The 9,485-nt window shown below is 29.3% G+C and overlaps 1 long non-coding RNA gene across 2 annotated transcripts; it reads left to right on the forward strand.

The window, feature by feature from the left end:
• Nucleotides 1-5,852: 5,852 nt before the first annotated feature.
• LOC107854750 lies at nucleotides 5,853-8,985 on the forward strand. Of its 2 annotated transcripts, none has more exons than XR_001670096.2 (5): nucleotides 5,853-6,088; nucleotides 6,261-6,316; nucleotides 7,154-7,285; nucleotides 7,994-8,074; nucleotides 8,580-8,985. It is a non-coding gene; the product is annotated as an uncharacterized LOC107854750 (long non-coding RNA). The 2 variants fall into 2 exon arrangements; XR_007045174.1 differs by having other exon boundaries at nucleotides 8,585-8,985.
• The last annotated feature ends 500 nt before the right edge of the window (nucleotides 8,986-9,485 follow it).

Below are 9,485 nucleotides of genomic sequence, written 5' to 3' on the forward strand. Positions count from 1 at the left end.
AAATGGCACTTAAGGCTGTTTAATTGAGGTTGTGGCCTCGGACCCATTTCTTAACTTCAAAAACTCCTAAATAGAAAAATGCTCGAAAAATAAATGAACTATATAGTAATCGAATTGTCAGTCCCAGCAAGTCATAAATGACCCAAAAAAACTAGAGGAAAGCTATAAACACATAAAATGTATGAAAACAAAGGGAATGACCCGAAAGGTCATCATATTTTTTAATACATGTATTTACAGATTTAATTTAAGTTCATTAACATTATAAGTAGAATAATTTTTATAATTTTGTTACAAAATCTTATGATAACTTTTTTAAGATTGTTATTTATTATTACATGCATTACGTGTGTGTGTGTGTATATATATATATATATATATATATATATGTATGTATGTATATATGTATTAAGTTCATGAATATTTAAGTGTCGTATATATCTTATTCTCTATTATTTACATAGATAAACAAATTGTAATTGTCAATAATGAAATTTTTTTCTAAATTATAGTTCAATATTTATTTACAACATATAGATAATAATTTAAGAAACTTTATGAAGTTATACCTTTGTTTTTATTATTTATTTTTATATTTCTTGCATCAAAATATATTTACAAGGTTATCACATTATAGATTTGATTAATATTAATTTTTATTTTTTTAGTTCTTTTATTTTACTAAAGACTGTCACTAGCTTAAATACTCAATGATATTTTACTTATCTTTTCTCGATGATATTAATATTTTTATAGGAAATTTATTTATATATATATATATATATATATATGATTTTAAAGAAGTAAAAAAGGAATAAATAAGTTTAAATTTAAAAAAAAAGAATAAATTAAGGTTGATAATGCAAGGTTAGGATAGACATTTAAAAAAGTCAATCTGGAAAAGGGGGGGTGGGGGGCGGGGGGGAGAGAATGATTAACTTTCAAAGTTGAGGGGAGTTTAATTTTTAAGATAAAGTTGCGAGGTGTAAACGATTTTCAGTCGAAATTTTTTTAGCATGTTATGATTGGATTATTTTAAGGGTTTTTTAGAAAAATGGCTTATAAGCCTTTTTGTGGTGTTTGGGTGAAAAAAGTGCTTATAAGCATTTAATTTTAAGCCAAATTAATAAAAATAAGTCACAAATTTGAAATCTTAACGATTTACTTTTAACTTATAAATAAAAAGCCAAAAGTCAATCCAAACAAAATCTTATGTGTGTCAACATATAGTTATTTTTTAGATTTAGTAATATCTGTATTTCATAATAAGAACTTCAAACACATGTCTAAACACAAATATGAATAATCAAATGATATTGTAACGTTGTATTCACAACTTTGAACTCTTAACAATAAGTTCAACCCAACTTATAAAAAACCAAAAATAACGTTCAAACTTTTTTCTGAAAATAGCAAAAATCAAACGTTTAAAAAAAGATGAAGATTGAAAGATTCAAGTCCACAAAATTCACGGTGTGTCCTTAAGAAAATTATTCACCTCAAGAACCTAAGGTTATGGAATATATACACCCAAAATAAAATAAATCACTTCGATACAATAGCGGTATCTCAAACTCTGTCGAACTGGTAACGCGCTCAATGATAGGAAATCACACCAGAGTATTTCAAGAAAAAAGGAGTGTTTTTTTTTCAAAATTTCATGTATGTACCTAAGTAAAAAATCAAATATTTATAGCCATCAAGGTATTGTTTCATGAAGATAAGCAATGGTTCAGAAAGGTTCACCTCTTCATAAAAGTGTAACTCTTCAAAAAAGAGTGCAACTCTTCGATAAGCAAGAACCTATTGGAAAGGTCATAATCATTCAAACATAAAAGGCATCTATTCAAACTGCATTCTTTATCTTGGTTTCTTTTCAAAAAATCACCTATTCATTTTCCATTCACACCTCTTAAAATTCTAAAAATCCCCCACATGAATGAAACATGACTATTTTATCAAGAAATATACAAAAAGGTGTGTGATCTACAAGAAAATACTAATTGCACCTGGATAAGTAGATTTTCCTTTGAACTTTCCATATTAACTTTTGTTGGATGCACTCGATCAATCGATAGATATGATATCTTTGAACCGTCTGACTTTAGTGTACACCTTGACAACACAAGTCACACAATGAGCCTTTTACCTTTTATGATTCTCACTTTTTATTGGTTTCAATCATGAACACTTTCTAATTTCATGAGAGCTTAGAGAATAGGCCTTTACTGTCATTATCCTTGAAGCAGATTCTACTTCACCATCACATAGGTGATTCCTAAACATTTAATCCTATAGATCAAACTATTTCCTCAAACCTACCAAACTTAGAAACCATTAAAAATCTTCAAATAATAAGTCTTATCCTTATTTTCTAGACATTGTCTTCATCATTAGAATGGGTTGAGTATATTGATAATGTTGAACCGTCAATCACAACTTTATTTAATCTTCTTGAGTCTAGCTCTTGGGATCTTCAGTCTACTTGGTAGAGTTACCTCCGTTATGACTTGTCCTAAGCCATAAACTCATACTCTTTGATGATCTCTCAACTCCCTCTATAGTTGGGACTTTTGCAAGTGAGTCCTACACATCATCCTTTGAACTCACATAATCAATTAAAGTAATTTTACTAGAGAGTATTTCTCTAACAGTATTATGTCTCCATCTTATATGATGAGATTTACAATTATACATCATGCTCCCCACCCTATCTATTGCAGATTAGCAATCAATAGTGTATGCATACTGATGCCAAAGGTATAGGACAATAAGGAATATCTTTCAAGAAATTATGAAGTCATTTAGCTTCTTCACAGCTTTATCTAACACAATAATTTAGATTCCATTGTAGCGCAGACAATATATATTTTTTGAATGATTTCTAAGAGACTACTCATAAGAGTAAACACATATCCACTCATACATTTTACTTCATTTGATCTAGCGATTCAATTTACGTTACTAAATCCTTTAATCACCACAGGATATTTGTAATAATGCAAAGCATAGTCTTGAGTATGTTTTAAATTCCTCAAAACTCTTTTCATTGCCATCCAATGAGTTTGATTGGGATTAATTATATACTGACTCAATTTATTAATAGTACATGATATGTCTGGTCGCATACAATCATGATATACATCAAATTTTTCAACACTCTTGCGTAGTTCAATTTTCACCTTCATTCTTTTGAAGTGCAAAACTCATGGCTAATAGGGTTTTAGCAATATTAAAATCCTAATACTTACACTTGTCAAGTACCTTTTCAATGTAATGAGGCTGTGACAATGCCAACCCTTGTGGAGTTCTATAAATTCTTTTTTCTAAGATCATATCAGCAACTTCAAGGTCTTACATATCAAACTTACTCTTAAGAATTTATTTCATAACATTTATGTTAGAAATATCTCTACTGGTGATCAATATGTCATTCACATATAAACAAACAATGATTTTGTGATTTGGAGTTTCTTTAATGTAAACACATTTATCACATTCATTTATCTTGAACTCATTTGCCAACATGATTTGGTCAAACTTTGCATGCCTCTATTTGGAATTTCATTTTAGTCCATAAAGTGACTTAACAAGTTTGCACACTTTTCTTTCTTTATCAGGAATCATAAAATCTTTGAATTGTTTCATGTAAATTTCTTTCTATAATTCTCCATTTAAAAAGGTTGTATTCCCACTAATTTGATGAATTTCAACATCATATACCGCTACTAATGTAACCAATATTCAAATTAATGTTATTATTGTTACTGATGAGCATGTGTCAAAATAACCAAAGCCTTCTTTTTCTCTAAAGCCTTTCACACTAAGTCTTGTCTTGAATTTATCAATAGTACCATTATTTTTTATTTTTTAAGATATATTTTGAAACTAAAGATTTATTTTCCGGAGGAATATCAACCAACATTCATGTATGGTTTCTCATAATTGAATCAATTTCACTATTGACTGCCTCCTTAAAAAAGAATGAGTCTGCAAATGACATAGCTTCTTTAAATATTTAAGGCTCACTTTCAAGAAGAAATGTTATAAAATCTAATCCAAAGAAAGTTAACTTCCTTTGTCTTTTACTACACCTTGGATTCTCTTCATTAAATACATTCTCCTTTGATTCATCCCTAGATCATTTAAATTCTTCACTAGACAGCTTATGTCTAGTCTTAGATGAATAAATGTATTCAAAGAACTCAGCATTATCTGATTGAATTGTCATGTTATCATGGATACCTAGATGTTCTGATTTATAAAAAAATTTCAACAGGCTTTACTATTTGTAGCATATTCGATGAAAACACAATCCACAGTCTCTAGACCTATTTTCACCCTTTTGGATATAGAAACTTGAACTTTGGCTAGATATTCTCACACTTTGAAATATTTTAAATTGGGTTTTTTTTCTTTCCATTTCTCATATTGAATAGATTGTGTCTTTCTATAGGGCACTCTATTAGGTATTCAATTTATTGTAAGAATAGCTCCCCCTAAAGTTTTGTGCTAAACTTGGACTTAACACATTCATCATTTTCTTTAACATTTGATTATTTCTGCAATTTCATTCGATTGAGGTGAATACAGTGCAGTAGTTTGATGAAAAATTTTATTTTCCCAACATATCTCTACAAAAAGAGATTCATACTCTCCACCTCTATCACTTTTTATCATTTTAATCTTTTTAACCAACTGATTTTCAACCTCTGTTTTTTACTTCCTAAATGCTTCTATTACTTCATCCTTACTATTCAACAAATGAACATAACAGAATTTAGTGCAATTGTCAATAAAAGTTATGAAATACTTTTTTTCACCACGTGATAGTGCTGACCTCATACCACAAATGTCTGCATGAATTAAGTCTAAGGGATTGAAATTCCTTTCAACAGACTTATACTAATGCTTAGCATACTACGATTCAACTTATATTTGACACTTAGATTTATTGCACTCAAAGTTATGCAATACGTCCAAACTAATTAATTTTTACAAGGTTTTATAATTGACATGTTCTAATCGACTATGCCAATAAAGCATTTGACTCAAGAAAGTAAGAAGAAGTCTCAGTTTTATTCATTTCAATATCCACTATATCAAGTATGAAAAGTTTCTCATTGAGGTAACCCTTTTCCTACATACATTTTATTCTTGCTTATTACAATTTTCTCTGAAACAAATACACACTTAAATCTATTTTTAATTAGAAGTGTTAGTCTCCTTGTGAGGAAAGAGACTCTATTCAGTTTGTTTTTGCTTTAAAATTCCTTCATCTTTTTCTTTTTAGCATTGTATATTTTATTTGGTGACATGACAAAAAATATACCATTAGGCCTCTCTAGAACGGTCTTTCGTTATTACAACATTTCATTATAATATCATGATTTTCTCCTAAATTGATTTTTTATGTTATATTTTACTTTTGTATAATAATATTCTACCTAGTAATGTCATTTATTATAACAATACGCTCTTTGTTTAAAATTACCTCTTTATAACATATGCAAATATTATGTAATATTAATATTTTATAAAATAAAAATATTATGTACTGTATAAAATAAAATATTAAAATATTTATGGTATCATGACTAAACTAAGTAAATTGTAAGCTTTTTTAAGTTCTTCAATCGTGGTACTTTTTGACAACATCTATATCTATATCTTCTATATATATATAATAGGAGAGGCAAAAATGCCACATGTCAGCATCACAAAAATTAATATTAAATAATTTAAAAAAATTCTTGTGAAATTAAGTGTTGAGATCTAAAAAGAAAACTGTTAGTTTAAAACTTTCACAGATTTATAGACAACTAATATAAGTATATCTATTTGAAGAAAATCTCTCTTCCACTCATAGACAAGGCAAAACTCTCCGTTGATTTCCCAAAAAGTTAATCTTTTTTCCACATTTTCTTTTTTGTTCTCCGAAAACTCATTAGGTTTTCCCCAAAAAATTAATTTTGTGGTTCAATTTCATATACTTTTTTAGCAAAGCAGAATTGGGTTTAGTGGGGAATAGAAATTGGGAAGAAATTGGTCTAGCCAATTCATCCTTCTGTCAATATTAGCATTTTGGGTGAGGTGCTCTCTATTACTTTGTATTTTATTTGGTTAATTTTGAATTACATGAGTATAGTAAAAAAATTATTATGAACAACTATTCTTCTTCTTTACTTGGCAGTTTTTTTAGTAGTTCAAAAGAAATTAAAATATATCTAACTAACGATTATGTGGCTTTTGTTCTGAAGCATCAAAGAGGCATAACTCTTCATACAATATCTACATCTTCTATTTGCTGAAGAAGGTTCGTCTCGACATCAGTATCTCCAGCAAATCCATGGATATTTTATTACTCTATTTACATGTCTAACTGGTGATTATGTGACTTTCGTTCTGAAGCATCAAAGAGGCATAATTTGATAACCACAGTATGTGTTAGCGAAGCTGATCATTAACTGATTTTGTTTATATACGGTGTGGTGCTATGTGGATTTTAAGTACATGTGTAGTACAACATATAATTGAAGTAATACAGCGTTTGGTTTGTTGGTCTATCGAAGCTTCATATTGATAATAATGATTTTATTCATGACTATGAATTTCAAAATGATATTATTACTTAATATCACTTGCTCATGTCCAATAATAAGGTTTTAAACACTATTATAAAGTTTTACACTGTGTTTTCAAGGAAAACGAAAAATGGTCTTCATGTGCAATAGTGTAAATGATAACATTGTTATGTTTGTGTTTTGTTATCCATTAAAAAAAATTTCACATCATAATTTATATATACCTTACAGCTGACAATACAGTTTGTTCTAATCTGTCTATCTATATGTCTAATATTAAACTTTCTGATGTAAAGTGAAGATTCCTTACTTTTCTGAAGCTTAAATTTCTATTGTGTAAACTTATTTGTGAATTTAAATTTTACTATCGGCATAAGTTTGATTAATCCAAGTTAGTTATAATTTTGACATCGAAATTGTTTTCATAAGATAGAGCAACAAAAATAAAGAAACATAAGCTCTGAGTTACTTCAGTTTGGATCGAAATTGAATTTGACAGGTTTTGTTTGTGTTGAAATTTACAGCAATCATCTCAATTTTTTTCGTCTAAATAAGAAATGTTCTCACAGGGTAGGAAATTTTACATCAGACTACAGGGAATATATTCTCACGGGGATTATGAGTTTAACAAAATTTGGCTTACTTTAGATTTATGTTGCAGTTCCATAACATATTCACCAAGTGAAGACATTAACATGCAGGTAAATATATCCTCATCTTTTATAAAACAAAAGACATTAACATGTACGTAAATTCTTTTATAATACCCTATTCACAGTAACATGCAGGAATGAGATGTTAAAATAAAAGACATTTTTATGTAAATTCTTATATTTGTATGCATACTAAAGGTAAGGGTTAAAATTTGAAGTCAACTGATTGTTCTTACCCCCTCTAAAATTGTATTGTAAATGAAAATTTGTTTTCATCAGTAAAAAGGCTGATAAAAAGGCTTTTCGCATACCTACTTTATCATGAAATTTAACACCAGTAAACTGAGGTCCCTTCTCTTACATGTTTTCAAAGTTAGAAAGTTTATGCAAGTTCTAACTGGATGAACAAAGACACAACTTATAAGGCATCAAAAGCTCAATCAAATTTTGTTGTACTGTAATGCTTTATTGTTTTAATATCATGGCACACATTTGAGTTTACAGGTCAATTCCATATTTTATTTTTTGCATTTATTTAAGTATGTGACATTATTGATCATCATAACGCATTATAATTTCCTGAAGCGTAACTATTATTTCTTTTGAAAATCCCAAGGATTAAATGTGCTGAGTTAGAATGCTATAAACTTCCTCATCTCCTTAGTAGTGCTACATCAGCTATCCATTGATTATTTGAAGCCACTCATCATCTGAGTTTCACCCTTTCTGGCCTGCTCTTTCTCTATGCCTTCCCAGGATGCAGCAAGGTTCCGTGATGAGTTAAAGAATATTGCCCCTCATTCTCTCTTGAAATGTTCGAGTGATGCGACAACGCTGGTATGAGCCAACCAATTTTTAATCAGAAGTTGTCATGCTTCTATTTCACTTTCTTTTACTAGCTGGATTACCAATATTGATACTTTACCAAAGTGTTTTGCGTTGCTGCTTATGAAGTTCTTTTGGATAATGAGTTTTGACATAAGTGGCTTCGTATACTTAAGGACAAAAATATGTTAAAGAAGTAATGAAAATGTTGGATTTTTCATAAATGTGCTCAATATGTTCCACCATCCACGTAATCATGCACACAGACTATTATTTTATGCCTCTTAACGGTTTCTCCCTTTCCTCTAAAAAACAAAACAAAAGATATGCTATATATAATTCAGATGTCATTTAAGACTTTCCTATTTTTGGGTCTTAATTAAGAAATTTTTAGTCTGAAATCTTCAATTTCTCATTCTGGAACTGGGTTGCCTATTAGTCTGCTCAACATTAGCTGTACCATTAAAGTTTTCCATAGTAATTCATGGTCCATGACTCTGGCTATGTATATGTGAAGGTCAGTCCAAAGGCTCCTCCTATCCGGGACTCTGTGAAGGCCATATCCCGCAGTCAAGCTAAATATTATATTAAGACTTCTGATATCAACATTTCCACGTATGGTCTGCTCAGCCATATGGCTAGGAACAAACTCAAGCTTATTTGAAATCTCTGGGTTTTTTTATGCAGTACGAATAAATGGGATGACCCAAAGAGGGTGAGGACGACAACAAAAGTTCTCACAAGTATTGTTTTGTTGAGGATAATTGTGTTAATCGAGTTACACATCGTTAACACTACTATGTTTTTCTCTTTACTTAAATGTAGAGGCTTAAGGAGTAGATGTCTTCAATACGTTCAGGCTTAAGGAGTAGATGTCTTCAATACGTTCTTTATTAGTTTGTTTATTAATTATATCATCACCAATTTTTCTATTTGCTTTAATCTTTTGATGAATCGTTTCCTTTTGAAATTTATGTGATACATTTATTCTTGCATTTTATTTTTCTCAAGAAATTATTCTCTGTTTGGTCATCAATCTAAGTTTAAGTCTCAGTGACATTAAACAAGTATTTATTAATTTTCTTTGGTCTAATATATATATTACTAAGTACACTACATTGAAAAGCATGATATCAATTGAAGGCTTTTTACAACAAATATAAGTTATTATGTATCAATTGAATTCTTTTTACAAAAATATAAGTTATTATGTAAATAAGTCATGTTAATATTTGCAATCATTATAAATTCCTTAATATTTCGTGCAACGCGCGGGTATGAAATACTAGTAACTTTAATATCTAAAGTTTTCTTAATCTCATAAGAAATCACTTGGGGATAGAAACTCGTACAATCACAAGGTAAAAGGAACAAAAATTTTCAGAAAATACTTCAAGAACAGTTGTAGGGAATTCTCATAGCC

The sequence above is a fragment of the Capsicum annuum genome, chromosome 9 (assembly GCF_002878395.1).
Source record: "Capsicum annuum cultivar UCD-10X-F1 chromosome 9, UCD10Xv1.1, whole genome shotgun sequence".
NCBI lineage: Eukaryota > Viridiplantae > Streptophyta > Magnoliopsida > Solanales > Solanaceae > Capsicum > Capsicum annuum.